The 18,548-nt window shown below is 35.7% G+C and overlaps 1 pseudogene across 1 annotated transcript; it reads left to right on the forward strand.

Moving 5' to 3' along the window:
* The first annotated feature begins 7,940 nt into the window (after nt 1-7,940).
* On the forward strand, nt 7,941-18,176 carry LOC311618570 (high mobility group protein B3-like; annotated as a pseudogene). The gene is made up of 2 exons: nt 7,941-8,027; nt 17,570-18,176. The product of its transcript is annotated as a high mobility group protein B3-like (transcript).
* Nucleotides 18,177-18,548: the final 372 nt, after the last annotated feature.

Below are 18,548 nucleotides of genomic sequence, written 5' to 3' on the forward strand. Positions count from 1 at the left end.
TTGAATGTTAGATGTGTAATAAATATTTCAATTAATAAATTTAGAATTTAGGAGAGATTTTGAGTTTTAAACTTTGTATTCTTCAACCTTCTGACAATATGTAGAGCCAATAAAATAGATGAGACAATCAACATTATAAGTATGGACATGAAGAACCTTCCTGCAGTAAAACATTACAGGGTTTGGAAGAACTACAAGTTTTATCAGAGCAAAGAAAGGTGAGAGCAATTGATCAACGAATTAAGAAAAAATAATCCAGAGAATATGTCTTGGAAGTCTTATAAAGAATAGGTGATGATAGAAATAGTACACTGGCTTGATGAAAAGCAGCTATAAAAGTTATATTTGTCACCAGTTTCTTGTTAGAGGCAAGTCTTGCTCCCTGGAAATGATTCTCTACCAATCTTGCCTCCACAGTCTGATTCCACTTTTAATATGCTTAATAAATGGCTGGTTTTTTTCTTTACCTCACTAGCTCTTTCAGCCTGTTTCCTGCCTGAAGAAATATGGGAGCCCAGAGTGGGTTTTTTTGTTTTTGTTTTTGTTTTTGTTTTGGTCTGTGTGTGTGTGTGTGTGTGTGTGTGTGTGTGTGTATGTGTGTGTGTTTTAAACGTTGGTATTCTAATTTTTCTTTCAATTCAAGCTGGTCAAAACCTTCTTATGTATGAAATTATGTATAATCTGCTCTATTATGCAAAGACCTACTCTCCTTTCTTTGCAAGACAGAACCTCCCCTACATGCATTTGAGTGTTATAAAGTTGTGGTTGCTATCTTTAAGATTATTAGGTGTTAATTGTCTACATGCAAGGATACTGGGTCTTAATATGCGTAATGCCCCTCCTACCATTCATTTCTACTAAGATCTAAACAGTTTGGTGATGTCATAGATGGCATAAATGGTGATGGGAAATTTTTTTTAAAATATGTAATTGTAAAATAAATAAATAAATACATAAATAAAAGTTAATTTTTAAAATATATTTTAAAAAATCTTAAGGTCACATTTTCGGATATTGTCATTCTTTTACCTGCTTTACAGTGGTGCCCTGAATATTGAACATTTGTTCTGAATCCATTCCTTAAGTGATAACATTTCTTTTTTTTCTTGAGGTAACTAAGAATAAGAAACTTTTTTTTTTTTTTTTTTTAACTAAGAAAGTTCTTGTTCATTTAGATCTCCTCTAAATTCTGCTTGGACACTGAAAGTTTTTTCTTAGCTCACTTTTCTTCATCTATACCTTATCACAAGCAAGAAAATAGAATTCTTTGTTACATTTAACACCCAACTCAGGTTCCATCTAGCTAAATCCCCCTATTAATTACTTATATTTTCTATTTTCCGTGTCGCACCTGCAATGGTTTCACTAATATTGCTGCCACTAGATAATAGGGGGCCCATTTTCTCCAGCATCACTGAAAGTTTCCTTGAGGCCCTTACACTTTCAGTCTGGATTCAGGTACCAAAGCCAAAGTGACTTATTAGAGGTTTTATGAAAGCACCATTCTACTTGTGACGTGTTCACATTATTCATTGCTACATTTAAGAAATACATACAACTTTAGTGAATTACAACAAGAACCTTTCTGTCTTTCTTGATGTCAACTTGGTTAACTCAGTGGAAGTTAGCTGGAATCTGGGGTGGGGGTGGAGGTGGTTTCTAAGATGTACTTAGTCACATGCCCAGTGCCCTGAGAAAAGCTGGAGGTCTAAGGGGGGTGGGGGTGGGGAGTGCCCCTCTCTTCATGTAATCTTAGGACTTGCACAAGGCAGCTAAACTTCTTCCCCAGGAGTCATGATATAGCCCACACATTTTTTTCATGGCCTCATCTTAAATGTCCTAGATTGTCATCCCACCATGGTGTATTGGTCAAGTAAATCCAAAATCAAGGGAAGGATAATTCAACTTGGTCTGTCAATAGATGAGCCAACAAAGGATTTATGGTCTTCTTTAAATTACTTAAATTTACCATTAATTTTTTTAGTTCTGTCATACTTATTCTTTCCATAACTTCTGTCATTATCCAGCATTTGTGTTTCGCTTGTATTTTTGTTTTTTTAACTCTTTGCTTATTTCTAAAATGCAGTACTTTTTTAGTTTTCTTCATAGCAGTCTTCTCTTAACTTTTAGTTGTGGTCTGTTTCTTATTTACCCCTTTTTGTTTGTCCTTTTCTCAGTATTTCCTCTAAATGTAATCTAAACTTATATCATCCAAAGAAGTATCACCAGTTTAGAGGATGTTCACTTTTGACCTATTCATCCTGTTGTACATTTCTATTTAGTTGGCCTGCAGATACCTCAAACTTAACATGTCCAATATAGAAAATTCATTTATCCCTGTTCTTTATGTTAGTTTTCTACTTTAGTGAATAGAAATACCATCCAATGAATGCTTCCCAGAGAAGACATTATTTCTCTTCCAATTCCTTTCCCTCCCAATCCAAAGGATAAAACAGTTCTCCCATTCTTCTCTTTTGTATATTTTTTCTAAATTAATCCAAGTTTTTTTCTGTTCACATTGTTAGTTTATTAGACTAGACCAATATAAATTTTTGTTTGCATTACTGCTACCCCCTTCTAATTATTATTTTACTAGAGGCCCAGTGCATGGATTTGTGCAAGTGCCAAGTAACTGCAGCTTGGCAGCTCCTGCATTGAGCGTCTGCACCCTGGTGGTCAGTGAGCATCATAACTACCAGTCAGATGATAGAATAGTTGCTTAAGCATATAATAGTTGCTTAAGCATATAATAGTTGCTTAATTCCACCTAAACCACTTTCTAAAATACACATTAAGCAAATCATTTGAAATTCAAATCATATCAAATTTTACTTACATTAAAAAAAATCTAAGGACTCCCCCTTGCTTTCTTTAATGAGGTCCCAAGTCCTTGACAGAGCTTACAGTATATGGCCCTGAGCACCGTGGCCCATGCTTATCTTGCCAACCTCATTTGTTGTGTTTGACAAATCAACACTACAAGTAATCTTTTACTCACACAACTCAAATGTCTTTTATTTCCCGAATGATTCTGTATTTCCTTTTATGTCATGTTTTGCACAAAATGTTCTTTTTACTGTTACTCTCACTTCCATCCATGATTCATTCATCTTGCCTATTTTCACTCACTGTGGAAGAATCATTTACTTTCAGCAGCCATATATAACGCCCCCAGGTGAAGATGACAAACATTTTCATGTACTTTTATAATAAGTCAGACTTTATCAAAATGCTTCATCACACACTATTTTAATTGAATTTTCCACTACAGCATACGTTTTATAAGGGAAGGCCTGTTTTCTGTTATTTTATGCAACTGCTAATACTGTATCATTTACTTAGTAGCCTCCCATAAACTATTTCATGAATATATATATATATATATATATATATATATATATACAATATATATATATATATGATATAGAGACAAATTACATAAATTCTTGTGCAACTATACTAATATTAGACAAAATAAATGATCAGAAGAAGATGTATTGCAAGGGAAATAAAGATATATTTCATAATGATAAAAGATTCAATTTCTTTGAGTATTTAAAAATGTTATTAAATATTTAAATCATAATAATATATACAAGATATAAATGATCATTATACTCAACTGAATAAAACTTAGACTTTCATTAAAACTACTAGGAAGAAGTAAGTGATTTGTACAGTCACTATGGGAGAGAAGTTACCACCTACCTGCGTTTTTTAAAAATGTGAATCTCAGTTACATAATGTTAGAAAAAGCCCTGGCCTGTGTGGCTCAGTTGATTGAGCACTGTCCTGTGCACGGAAAGGTCACCAGCTCTATTCCCAGTCAAGTCACATGCCCAAGTTGCTGGTTTGGTCCCTGACAGAGGTGTGAGGGGGAGGCAACTAATTAATGTTCCTTTCTCTTTCTCTCTCTAAAATCAATGAAGCATATTTTAAAGAAAAAGAATGGCAGGAAACAACAGATGGAGACAGATTTAATCAACATTAACATTTTAAAGTATAAATAGTTGTAATTAATAATAATAATAATAATAATAATAATAAAATATAATAAAAAAATAAAGTGCCTTGAATTCCATGTTTGCTGAAACTGCATTTCTAGTTTCCAGAAGAGAAGGACTAACTGGCACTTAGTGTTGAATAGTGGGAAACAACTGGCCATAACTTCTGAGAGTCTAAAAGCCAACATCTGAGAATTAAGTGGACACATAGCTGATATATTTTCCTAATCTTTCATTTGTGTTTTAACTTTGGAAATTTTTTTGGTCATTATTTGTTTTTCTCTATTGAGCTTTCATTGAAAACCTAGATTAAGTTGTACTTTCCAATTATTTTGCTAATATATCCTAAATACATTGCAGTTTTATAAATTTATTCACAAATTATAATTTAAATATATATTCTTCCTAGGTAAGTTATGTTTTCTTCTTGCCAAAACGAATGGAATTCTTTTCAAATTATATATCATGCTTTCTGAATGATTATTGCTAGTTTGATAAAAACTTATATTTTGTGTGCTGGTCCTATGAAGAAATGATACATAATTCCCTTGCTGCATTATTTTTAATAGATTCTCTATATAAACAAATATATTTAGTAAGTTTAGCTAAATGTAATTGCTTAATGCATTTTTTATAACTTTTTAACCATGTCAAGTATATATGGTTCTTTTAATACAGATTTTTGTTTTTTACTTTAGTATTCTAGTATGCCTTTGAAAAAAATTTTGGATCATATTTTTTCTTTTCTACTCACAAAAGAATTGTTATATTCTACAAATGCTTTTGTACAATTTTCCCATATATTATGTAGTTTTAATAGAGTCTCTATATAGACAAACATATATATGGTGTTTCCCAAAAATGAATACAAACACTTTGAGTAATTATAAAAGCAGTGTTTATTAAAATACATTTCACTTTCAAAATTGAGCTATCAGCTGTTAAAGATTATACTCATTTTTTGGAACACCCTGTATATATGGAACACACTAGTATATATGCTTTTAAAGATATTGGTTTTATATCAGCAAAAGAAGGAAATATCAACTATAGTTTAATTTTAAAGATTCTTATTCTTTAATATTTAAGTCACTTAAAAATCATCCTGCACTTCATATTTCTATATGTTTTCAAAATTATTTATATAAATGTGTCAGGGCACTTAAAAATAGTAACCATATATGTATTTACTTTGCACTGTGATTTTTAACATTCTTAGTTTCCCTTTACTTTCTTCTTTCTCCCCTTTCTTTTCTTGCTTATTTTTCTAGAGATGTATCTGAAGGTAAAAATCACAGGTCTGTGCACTCAATTTCTGGAAACTGCCTGTGCAGAGAATGGAATCAGTGAATAGGTCAGGGGTACTCTGTAATTGACCACTGTTAAAAGAAGTAGCTGAAAATTACATTTTTGCTGTTCTGGAAATATCAAGAAAGAGGGCAGATGAAGTAGGTATTGCACCCAAGAAATAAGTATTGCTAAATCAGGCTGTGTGGCTGACTTTTCTGTGTTAGTTCTGTACTTACATTTCTGTTCTTGGCATATGCTGGTAATCCCAAAAGACCTTACTTAAATAAAAACAAAACACACAAAAAAACCACTATAAATCATAGAGAATGGCTATTGCAAGTAGAATATACAGGGTAAGGCCAAAGTAGGTATACAGTTGTTTGCATAGAAAATAATGCAATAATTAACAAATAATAATATAAGAATAAACTCTTGTATTTGTGTACTCACAACTACACCTCCTTTTGCCACACCCTATGTTTAAACTGGGACTGGCATGCACCCTAAAATGAGTGGGTCAAAAATAAGGACTTACCAAGAATAAAAATATTTGGAAAGCTCATTTCTAACAATCTCCCCCAACTTTTGTCTTTATTTCTTTCTGTTTGTAAAAGCATTTTTTTTTTAACTAGCAGAAGAACCAAAATAAGTATCTGACACCAGGAATGTGCCATGGCCTCCAAAGAAGACTTTTTGGATGAGCATCATGACCTTTTAGGTACTGCAATGATTTTATTACAGAAGTGCAACTTGATGTGTTGGGTGTGCCAGAGCTAAAATTCAAATTGCCAGTGCCTTCTTAGGCATTACCCTGGACTCTGGAAAAACGGAGCAATTTCATATAAGCAATGAGGAAACTTTTTAGTATATCTAAAATCCTACATAATGAAACCCTAATATGCAATTCCACCAAACAGTGGAATGATCAGTTACTATGACATGCACTGGCCACCAGGGAACAGACGCTCAATGCAGGAGCTGCCCCCTGGTGGTCAGTGCACTTCCACAGGAGGAGCACCCCTCAGCCAGAAGCCAGGTGGTGGCTGGAACCTCTCCCGCCTCTGCTGCAGGAGAGTGGTAAGGAGCAAGGACTGTGAGAGGGTGCAGGCTGGGCTAAGGGACCCACCCCCCCTTTTCCAGTGTGCACCGGGCCTCTAGTATAATTATAATTAAGCTTATCAACTGACAAATTTATATGTTTGAAATGGTTTATTTTTAGTTTTCGAGACAGAGTATCCTAATTTGTAGAATTTATCACTGTAGTTGTGTGAATATGTTGCTTTGTCTTTTTAATTTTTTCTCATGGCATTTGTGTTTTGTAAGGTATAACCAAATGTTTTCAAAAGCTGCTGTTTAAGGAAATTTGGAGGATAAGTTAATGCAAAATAAGAAAAAGAAAGTTTTGGGCACAGAATAATCCCTTATGTAAGGTGTCATAATGAAGAGGGGAAAGGAAGAAGATAAAGTTATTTGGGGCATGTATACGTGAAAGGTAGATAGTATTGGAGCTATAGACATAACTAGACCCTAGAGATGAATAAACATTCTGCTTTCTGAGGGAGAAGGGTGTGGCTATATGTCAGCCATTTATCAGAAACAATCTAAATACTTTGTTTTTACCAATACAACTATTAGAGCTGTTTGTAGGAAAATTTAAAAAAATGCAAAGAAGACCTTTGTACATGCATTGTGATGTCCAACAGTCAGATCTTTTCACTAGACACTATGAAAAGAATCTGATGGATGGATATAGTATGAGAAACAGAGTATAACAGAAATTTTTTTTTATCTATTCTGAATTTTTTTATCCTCTCTTGAAGCACAGACAGTAAAATTCCATGAAATCAGCTGATGGATCTGAACTGAGTAATAACGTATCCATCAGTCTTTACCAGTGTAACTTGTGTCTCTCAGATGGCTCAATGAAAACAGGGCTTTATATGTACTATTTTAGATTTAATTTTAGTATTCAACTTAAATCTCTTCTTTTGAAAAGTAATATTAAAATAATAGATTTATTCGATTACAAATGTTTCCAGTATGCATGTATTATATTATATGCTATCTGAAATTCAGCCTGTTTTAACTCAACATTTCATAACTTTATTTCCATTTTTGCCAATTCTAGGCCACTAAAAATCAATTCTATACACTACTTGCAAAAACCAGCCTCATTTACTTTCTGCAAATTCAGCTTCTGAGATGATCTTGCAGGTTTTTGTTCTCTGTTGTAAATTTTTTTCTTATAATGAATGATTTCATGTCTCTATTTTCTAAAATGATCAACTCTCAGTATGTTTAAAAGACTATATTGGAAGAGAAATGCTTCAGAAAAAGGTTACGTAGACATTTTTTAAAAGTTCCCTAAGACCTTCTTTTTGTTTTCTTTTTTTTTAATTTTTAAAATATATTTTATTGATTTTTTACAGAGAGGAAGGGAGAGAGATAGAGAGCTAGAAACGTCGATGAGAGAGAAATATTGATCAGCTGCCTCTTGCACACTCCCTACCAGGGATGTGCAGGCAATCAAACGTACATGCCCCTGACCAGAATCGAACCTGGGACCTTTCAGTCCGCAGACCGACGCTCTACCACTGAGCCAAACCGGTTTCGGCTCTTTTTGTTTTCTTACATTTGTTTGTGGTGATGGTGTCCAGGGTGAAATGTGACAATTGTACTGGAACGGTGTTCCCTGAGCAGGATGCAAAGGTGGCCCCTCAGGTTCTTGTCCAGGTGGATTCAAAGAATGAAGCCCTCCTAATTCTATGAATGTGTGTCCTCTGGCAGTCCCCTTATTCTGTGAATGTATACCTTCTGCAGCTCCCTTATTCTGTGAAAGTATGCCTTCTGCAGCTCTATTATTCTCTGAATGTATACCTTCTGCAGCTCTCAGCTTTGCAGCCCGGTGGTTCTCCCCCATGAACCCCCTAATACCTAAAACTTCCTAAACCTGCCTATTTTACTCCTAAAAACTCCTTTCAAGGGTGAAGCATTTGGGGGTTGGAGTGGGGATGGAAATTTCCAAAAGCAAATTGGTAATTCTAGGAGGAATATATAAACAGAGCACGCACTGACTTTTCTAAATGCTAGAGAGAAAGGGTGAGTGAGTGTCAGTCGCTAACTTTTGTAAAGTTGACGGGAAGTGGCAATGGAGGAATTCCAATGTCAATTGCCAGTCTGAGCCCTCTGCTGGTGAAAATTTAAAAAAAAAAAAAAATAGAAAGAAGGCTTTTGTACATGCATGGTGATGTCCAACAGAATTATGTGTGTAATTTTTTTCAACAATGTAAAGAACTCTTATTTCCCTGAGTTTTGAAAAAGCTAATAAAATGAATTCTTAGAAATTTACATTTAATTGATTGCTGAGTTATAAAAGTAAATATCTTTTGGGATATCTTTTGCTCAGTGCTATTGCTTCCAGGGAAGAATATTTGGATGAGCTTCAAGAACTTTTAGGGAATGCAGTATTTTATTGGCAAGAGATTGTAAGTGGCTGGACCACCTTAAATGCAAATGAATATATTTGTGGAAACAGAAAACCCTCTCTCTGTCATGCAGAAGAGCTGCTGACGTTGAAGCACTTTTTAAATTATTATTATTTTAAATCTAGAGATTACCCTTTTAAAAATGTCAGACATTTAACAGAAACAATCTAAATGCTTTGTTTCCACCAATAAGACTATCAGAGCTGTTTGTAGAGAAGATGTGTGGTATAAAAATATTGGATACTTTTCTGTGAATAAGGTTTTCAATGAGCTGCCTGTCCATCTACTATTACCTGCATTTATATGAAAATTTGCTGAAATTGTTATTTATTACAGAATATCACTAGTTTTTTTTTTTTTTTTAATAGGGGAGTTGCTATTCAGCTGCAACATAAAATGTTTTGCTTCATGAAGCAAGTTCAGGTTTAGAATCAAACTCATTAAAAATTTCAAGAGTGTATTATGATAACAAACTAGAGGAGGAGAAATTGCCAGGTTTTACTGCTTGGAAAATTAGGGAGCAAGAATGATTGATGTAAGTCCCTATGGCCTTAAAAGATAAAACTAAGTTTGCATAAAACTAGGGTTATGCTGGTGGGTGGAAAAATAGTGAATGCTATTACAAAGACAGGTGAATAGACAGAGATATACAGCTCAATATCGTAGAGCCATAATAGTAGTTCCAAAATTATTTAACTCTTTTGTGACTAAGAGAACACAGAATTCATTGTTTATGAGCAATATTAGATATATTATATTTTTTTAATTGAGAGAATGAATAAAGTTAATGTACATTTTGACGGGTATAATTTGGGTTGTTCCTTGCACATCCAAAACATTTACACAGTCAGAATTTTCAAAAAGGTGGTTTTATGCTTTCAGTATCCTGTATACTCACTGTATGCAGAGCCCGTTCTAGATTTGATGGTAGGCACACAGGACGCACAAAGGTTAAACAGAGCCAGGAAGAATTCCAAATGCAAAATATGATAGACCATACTGACAATTCAATTCAGAAAGTCTTGGAAATGAAACTTTTATATTGGAAGTAGTGAATTAAAGTAATTGAAAACTGAACATTCATCTAGTCTCATATATTTTTTCTAACATGTAAGCCAAACAGACAAATAAAACAAGCTACCAAGACTGAAGAATTAGGATATGGTGACCATTTCACATAAGTAGTGAAATACATTTATTTTTATAGCCAGGCCTTTGCAAAAAAGGGATTCAGTGGCCTGCTAAATCTTCCTCCCAATTTCTCATCCTTGGCCATGAGGCCCACATGGGCTTTGTCCTTCAGGGTAGAAGTGACTGGCAATGGAAAACATAAGAGTACTTCTTGGATAATGCTCACCTGCTGCTGAATAAGAAACTTCAGTTGTTTTAAAGGTGAGAAGCTCATCCATCAGTCCATTCCCACAATATTAACCCATAGTGGTCATGGTCTTTGCCAGGGCTTACTCGTCCAGTTTAACTTTTTCCCTAACTTCTGCTCTAAATCACCTCCTCTAGGACCTTTCTGTCCTCTTAAAAATCATTGAGAACCCCAAGATCTTTTGTAGGTTTTGTCTATTGAATTTACTGTATTCAAAGTGTTGTAACCATCTCCATTGTACACTGAGACTATGGGCCACTATCCCTTTTGGAAATGATGGAAGGTTAGAACTCCCTTGGGTCAGATCAGCAGCATTTTCTTGGAAATAAAATTTTCCAGATGTTAGACTTGGATAACAAGGGTTGATGTGTGCAGAAATAGGAAATTTTGAAAAAATCAGAGGTCTCATGAAGTAGTAAATTTAAAAAGTACAAACAAAATATTGCTTATGATTATTTAGCATAATTTAGGAAGTATTTGGAATTGTTATTGATTAGGTATATTGGACCTAGAAAACTGCTATTTAAAAATATTTTTATGACTATTCTCATCTTCCAGGAGTAGCTTTGTCAATATGGGTGTACAGATTCCTTCCCAGTACTTTTTATCACACATGTAGACAAACACCACTGTTGCTGCGACTACTACTATTCCTACTACTAATACTAACAATGAGCATTTATTGTTGCCCCACTCACGACCCACCACTCACTGTCATAAGTTTTTGTTATCTGACTCAACCACGAGAAGGTACCTCTTCCTTTGTCTTTTATAGAAGAAACTGAGCAACGTGGCCAAGAGGAGGAACAAGTAGGAATGAAGGTAGAAGGAGGCGTTCTTTCTACCATCTCTCAGTGGATCTTATTATTAGAATACATTGCTAATGTTCAGTTATATTTAGCTGAAATCAAGTATTTTCTTATTCACATATTTCAACTATTATATTTGGAAAATAATATCTGCTCCATCAATATAAAGAGTTTCTGAGGGGTGTAAATTTTATATCTAGGGAATTCTTCTTGAAATTTAATAACATACATGGAGTCTTTATAAAATCATCTGAGAATGACTTTATATTGGGGGGGATTAAGTAAATGTATTTTTGTATGTCTTTAAACTTCTATTAGATTAATGTAAGCATCATCTGCCCCCACAAAATTAGGAATTCCCAACAATGAGTGATACAGAGTAATTCCTGTATTTACCGATTGTACCAACATAGTCTAAGCTTTGACACGTGCTTGAGTTAAACTTTGATTGATGAATCATCCACTTCAAAGAGGGCTGTTTCCAAAACCACACGGCCAATGACAGGGCTAGCTCAAGAGCCAGGCCAGCTTCTCCCACTGAGGCTCTTTTGTTTTAGAGATCTTGGTTGATTTCAGTAACTAACTAGTTAGGCTACATGTCCTCTCCCCCGCCCTTCTAATACACTTTAACTTCCAAGTTTATGCTTTAAATTCACCAATGCAGATAAGCCTTGAAATTTAGGCATGCATCCTCAATCCCAATAAAAGCAGAACCCAGGCCTGTTGCTCTTTTTCTACCCAAGATCTCACTGTGTAGCCCTCAGGGTGCTCTGTAACTTTAAGGTCTTATAAGTAAAAAACTTGTATTTTTTCAAAGTCTCCTGTTGGTTATTGCTAAAGTATGTCTTAGAATCATAATAAGATCCACCAGGACTGGTCCAGCCACAACATTGGTTATTGATAGACAGACTGGCCAGAAACACCAACACTTTAGGTTTCTGACTTTCAAATATATGAGTGATTTTGTGTTAAACACATGAATAACAGTACTCAAGGCTTATCTGCATTGGTGAATTTAGCTGTCTATGTTAGAGACAAGACATAAAATGAAACCGATATAAAAATACATATTTATTATTTTGACTAAGTTATAATATAAAAGTAAAATACTTTTTTCAATGAATAAAATTATACTTTCATATTACTGAAATGAAAAATAAAATTTAAATAATTTGTAAATGTTAACGTTGATCATATCAAAATTATTTTATGAATTTAAAAATGAGGCTTATCCATCCAAAGTATTTTTTTAAGTTGATTCTTAGCCCTATTTTTAGTGAGGAAAATAAAAGTATGCATATATGAGTTAAGGTGTGCATGCTTGTACTCCTAAAATTGAGGAAGAATATCTAGTAATAATGTCCTCAGAGGAAATAAAGAATATTTCTTTTTTAAATTATGATTTCTTAGACATTCAGAACTCAACTTGGTTTTGCATTTAATTATGGTTTTTCAGCCTTTCTCTGTATTTGAATCTTTTTAAGAATCCCAGCAAAGTCATATTGTGTATCAGAAAATATTCCATCTAATCAGTATATCCAAATTGGTTTTATATTGGTGTGAATAATCTGAAACAAGATTTTATTTTGTGTTAGTTATAGATAATTATGTAAAGCTAATTTAATTCCAGGACAAGAAACATACATTTTTTTCTGCTGCAGGAGACACTGACAAATGAAGCCGTACTCTCTGATTTTACTTACAAAGGTGGAATCTACAAACTGTAGACTCATTTTATAATATTATTTTCACAAAATTATGTGAAATATGAAAAGGCATTTTTAAGGTACTTTCATAAATTCTGTAGGCAAGTGTGCTCTCATTGAACTTACTGCTTAATAGTTTCTTTGTATTACCTGTAATTTTCTATCCCACTTTACAAATTATTTATTCTGGCTTTCTCTTATATATATATATAGTTGATTTTTTACAGAGAGGAAATGAGAGGAATAGAGAGTTAGAAACATCAATCAGCTGCCTCCTGCACACTTCCTACTAGGGATGTGCCCGCAACCAAGGTAGATGCCCTTGACCAGAATCGAACCCGGGACCTTTTAGTCTGCAGGCCGACGCTCTATCCACTGAGCCAAACCGGCCAAGGCTATTCTGACTTTCTTGGAGTCTGGATCTCCTGAATATCACATAAGGAAGAAAATCTCATTTTTATTTTTGTAAGTTGTTTTAGATAATTAAACACAGAATTAAATCAAAATAATTTATGAAACAATAAATGGCAAACCCTACATGAATAATTTATTCAAAATAAATTAGTTGATTAATATAAACACTAAAGCATTTAATACATTTCTTGTACCTCTCACATGTTTGGAAAATTCATTACATAGTATCATATGTTTTGTGTAAAACTTTACTTAACGAAGGTATGCTTCCAAGAATAGCTTTTTTAGCAAAATTTGTGGTTTAAAACAAGTAAGTGCAATTTCTATGGAATCTCTATTTGTACAGATCACAGGTCAATGCCAAGGGTATATAGTAGAGAGTAATACAATCTTCACAACTTAAAGTATTTTAGAGTGCAACTAGGAAGGCACAGATTTAATTCAACCAATTGTAATACAATATAAAATTTCAGAAATATTCTAAAGAATTCCAAGGCTCAATTACTGCTTGAAAATCAGAAATAGCTTACTAGAGACACAGAATGTGAACTATATTTTGAAAACTAATGGAACTAAGATAGAGATCTTTTAGACATGCATGTAGCTAAGCAGCTATTGCCAATATTTACTCACATGGGCTCAATCACTGAAAGGCATTTTACAAAATTATTCCTTTTATGAGACCAATTGTCATTTCCCATGTGACCTGACAAACAAGGTGCCGATCATGACGTCAGCATATGTAACTTGAGAGAAAACATTATTTTTAGAGCATTATTATTCTTTTGTATTTCTCAAAACTTATTTTTAAAATTTAAAATGGGATAGTCATTAACTCATTCTAACTGTGTAAGCCACTGTGAGACAGGCATGCCACTTTTAGGTAATCCTGTGCAATTGGCAAGACCGATTGTAAAGATGTGAAAACTGAGGCCATGAGACGTCTAAGTTCAACTAACTCTAAAGCACAGTCTTGGGAATTCAGGGCAGGTATTTTGACTCCTGGCCTAATCTCTTTTTACTGTACCGCATTGCCTCTTACACAGAGGCTTAGCATTTGGATACTATGTCCTGTTATTAAAGCAGCTCACCACACATCTTTTTCATGAGGTATAAAATAGGTTTAAGCCTCTCCAGGGAAACTCTTAACCTGGAAAGGAAGGCCATGAATCACAGGTGAAAGACAGCAGAACAATGTGACCTGCTGCTAATTTGCGGTGGTATTCATTTGGGTGGGATTTGACATTTCCGGGTGTATGTATATTTGTGATTGATATTTCATTCTTTAAAGCACAGCCTTTAAAACAGCTGTGAAATGTCAAGTTATTAATTTACTCATTGCAAAACGGAATGTTAGGAAACCGATTTACATCTTTCCAAATTCAACCCTAGGGATACCAGGTTTTTGAGATCAGCACATCATGGAAAAGATTATCCCTATCAGCAGAACTATAAAAATTGCTTCTCAACCTTCAACTCTGTATACAATATAGGCAAAGGGATAAGAAAGGTGTTCTAGCCTAGTCACAAGAGGTACAATAACAACAAAAAAAGAGGTGTGTTTGTAAGGCAGGGAGTCAGGTATAGGCCATTTTCCTTCTCATATTTTTTCTTGTGCTTTTGAGTCATTTTATAACTTGCAGAGGAATGTCTGAGGATGCCAATTCAATAGACTCCTGCTTAACAAAGTAAGACTTTTTTTTTTTCGAGTGGAGGACTTCATTTCAAATAACATGTAAAGCCTATTTTATAGATTGTCTCCCTGAAATATTTTCATTGATTTTCCCCCCACAGATTGTTAACCTACCTATAACCTTAAAAAATGAGTAGCATTAACAAACCACGCCTTAAGCATGCATTTTAAGATGCATGACACACTTAGATAACTTTTTTGAGCAAGTCCATAATTTAATGTTCAAATTCCATTGAAAGTTGCACTAGAGTTGAACCAACTTTTTAAAAATATATTTGTATTGGTTTCAGAGAGGAAGGGAGAGTGAGGGAGATAGACACATCAATGATGGGAGAGAATCATTGAATGGCTGCCTACTACACATCGCACACACAATCTGAGCATATGCCTTGACTAGGAATCAAAACATGACCTTCTGGTTCATAGGATAATGCTTAACCACTGGGTCACACTAGCCAGGGAAGATGCTTTTTTTGTATAATTCCACTGTGTAAATGTACCACAGCTTTTTTATCCACTTATCTACTGACTAGAGGCCTGGTGCATGAAATTTGTGCATGGGGGAAAGGAAGGGCAGGGTTTGTGTGCCCGTCAGCTCAGCCTGCACCCTCTCCAATCTGGGATCCCTCGAGGGATGTCCAACTGCCAGTTTAGGCCCGATCCCGGTGGGACATCTCTCTTATAATCCAGGACTGCTGGCTCCCAACTGCTCACCTGCCTGTGTGCCTGATTGCCCATAACTGCTTCTGTCTGCCAGCCTGATAACCCCCTAACTACTCCCCTGCCAGCCTGTTTGCCCCTAACTGCCCTCCTCTGCAGGCCTGGTCACCCTTAACTGCCCTCCCCTGCAGTCCTGGTCACCCCCAACTGCCCTCCCCTGCATGCCTGGTCCCCCCTAATTGCTCTCCCTTCCAGTCCTGATAATTCCCAACTACCCTCCCTGCCAGCCCCGTCACCTCTAACTGCTCTCCCCTGCTGGCTATCTTACGGTAGCTATCTTGTGTCCATATGGGGGTGGCCATCTTGTGTACACATGGGGGCAGCCATCTTGTGTGTTGGAATTATGGTCAATTTGCATATTAGTTTTTTTATTAGATAGAACGGGCAGTTGGGATGTTTACAGATCTTAACTATTGTAAATAATGCTGTTATGAACATAAAAGAACATATATTATTTTTTATTGGTGTTTCTTAGAATATAGTCCTAGAAGAGCGGTCACTGGGTCACATGGAAGTTCCATTTTTAACTTTTTGAGGAAACTGCACTGTTTTTCATAGTGGTTAAACCAGCCTGCATCCCCACCAGCAGTGCACAAGGATTCTTTTTTCTCCGCAGCATTGCCAACACTTGTTGTTTGTTGATTTATTGATCATAACCATTTGGCAGGTGTGAAGTGGTATCTCACTGCCATTTCAATTTGCCCCTTATCAGATGTATCATTGGCAAATATGTTTTCCCATATAGTGAGTTTTCTCTACATTTTGATGCTTGTTTCTTTTTCTGTGCTGAAACTTTTTATTTTGATATAGTTCCACTTGTTTAAATTTTGAATAAAATGCATTAGTAAAAATTATAGTTCTTTGCTCTAGGAGCTTTGCATATCTTAAATAATTCATTCATCAAAATAATCTATTGTAATTGGGCTTCTGGCTGAGTTCATAGTCCAGGATGCCTGCTAGGGGAAGAGCAGTATGGTGAAAATACATTCGAGTTTCATAAACATCTTGCTCTTCTTACAAGGCTCAGAGTTTGGCACCCATCAGTCAACTGAGCGGCATTCCCACTGTGAGAGTGCACGGACCACCAGGGACAGCCCCTGAGTTAATACCAACAATTCAATATTTGTGAAAAGTGGCTACAGCATTTGGACAGGTTCAAGCCTTGGCTTAATGAGAGGGCACGATCCTCTTGTGGCAAAGCCACATGGAAGACAAGGAACAATTATAGCCAAAGGCCATAGTTGTAAGCTTGACCTTATGGTCCAAACCTGTGGTCCCATGTGGCTAAGTAATATAGGCTGTGAGAGGTGCAGCAAGTAAACAAAGATTGATCAGGTGCATGGAATTGAATAGATTTGAAGCCCACGAGAACATTGTAAACATCTTGATTACACCCTTACTTTGCCTCTGGAATCTGGTTATAAAATAAAGTCTTGGCTTGCAGGCCGTGGCATTGTCTCTCTAATCAGAGGGCAGCATCTTACCTAGCCCCAGCTTTATTCTCTTGTCTGTCTTCTCTAATCCTTCACCATCACCCCACCCCCACTCAGGTTCACCCATGGCCATGTTGACATGGCACAAATACTACCTTATGTTTTAATCAAATATACTTATTTCTGCCGAAACCGGTTTGGCTCAATGGATAGAGCATCGGCTTGGGGACTGAAAGGTCCCGGGTTCGATTCTGGTCAAGGGCATGTACCTTGGTTGCGGGCATATCCCCAGTAGGGGGTGTGCAAGAGGCAGCTGATCGATGACTCTCTCTCATCGATGTTTCTAACTCTCTATCTCTCTCCCTTCCTCTCAGTACAAAATCAATAAAATATATTAAAAAAATATATATATATATACTTATTTCTGCCCTCAGTCTCTTTGTATTTTACAAATTTTACACAATCTTCAGACTGTTACTAAATTTACCTTTATATTCATCACTTTACTGATCAAAAATGTTTCGATGCCTATAAAGAAGAAATATATATGCAAGATCATAAACATTTGTTAAGCTTTGCCAATAGGATACAAAGAAAAGAGATGCCATTTCTACCTAGCAATAGTAAAGCTAATTAGGCCCTGCCCAGACTAGCGAACAACACAGTCAGAGTGGCTGAAGGTGATCCCAAGAAGCCAAAGGGAAAGATGTCTGCTTATGCCTTCTTTGTGCAGACATGCAGAGAGGAGCATTAAGAAGAAAAACCCAGAAGTTCCAGTCAATTTTGCGGAATTTTCTAAGAAGTGCTCTGCGAGGTGGAAGAGAAATTTAATTTGATGAAATGGCAAGGTCAGATAAAGTACACGATGACTGGGAAATGAAAGGATCATGGAACAGCGGAGGGAGGCAAGAAGAAGGACTCAAAAGGCCACCTTGTGGATGTTTCCTTTCCTGCTTGGAATTCTGCCCCAAGATCAAATCCACAAATCCTGGAATTTCTATTGGAGATGTGGCAAAGCAACTGGGCGAGATGTGGCATCACTTAATGACAGTGAAGAGCAGCCTTACAAGGACAAAGTTGCAAAACTGAAGTATGAGAAGGATGTCACTGACTATAAATCTAAAGGCAAGTTTAATGGTGCAAAAGATCTTGCTAAAGTTGCCAGGAAAAAGGTGGAAGAAGAAGAGGTGGAAGAGGAGGAGGAAGAAGAAGAGGAGGAGGAGGAGGAGGAGGAGGAGGAATAAAATATCAGCTTATCTGTCTCTTTGTGAATAGTTCAGTGTAGGGGAATGCTTTAACTGACACAGCTTTTATTGGAGAGGTGTCTGTTGTCCTCTGTAGGATTAATTACACAATCGGATCATGATCATATGTAGTCTCTCAAAGTGCTCTAGAAATTGTCAGTGGTTTACATGAAGTGGCCAGAGCACCCAGAAACTGTATCAAAGTTGTACATATTCCCAAACATTTTTAAAATGACAAGGCTCTCATGTGCTCCTCACCCTGTGCACTTTGGTGTTGGTGTACAAGGCATCTAAAGATGTTTCTGGCATTCTCTCTCTCTTTTTTTTGTAATCGGTAAGGTGGTGTTAACTATTTGGTTATTGGCTAGAAAT

Source organism: Pipistrellus hanaki (genome assembly GCF_964339955.1).
Source record: "Pipistrellus hanaki genome assembly, chromosome: 3".
Classification (NCBI taxonomy): Eukaryota; Metazoa; Chordata; class Mammalia; order Chiroptera; family Vespertilionidae; genus Pipistrellus; species Pipistrellus hanaki.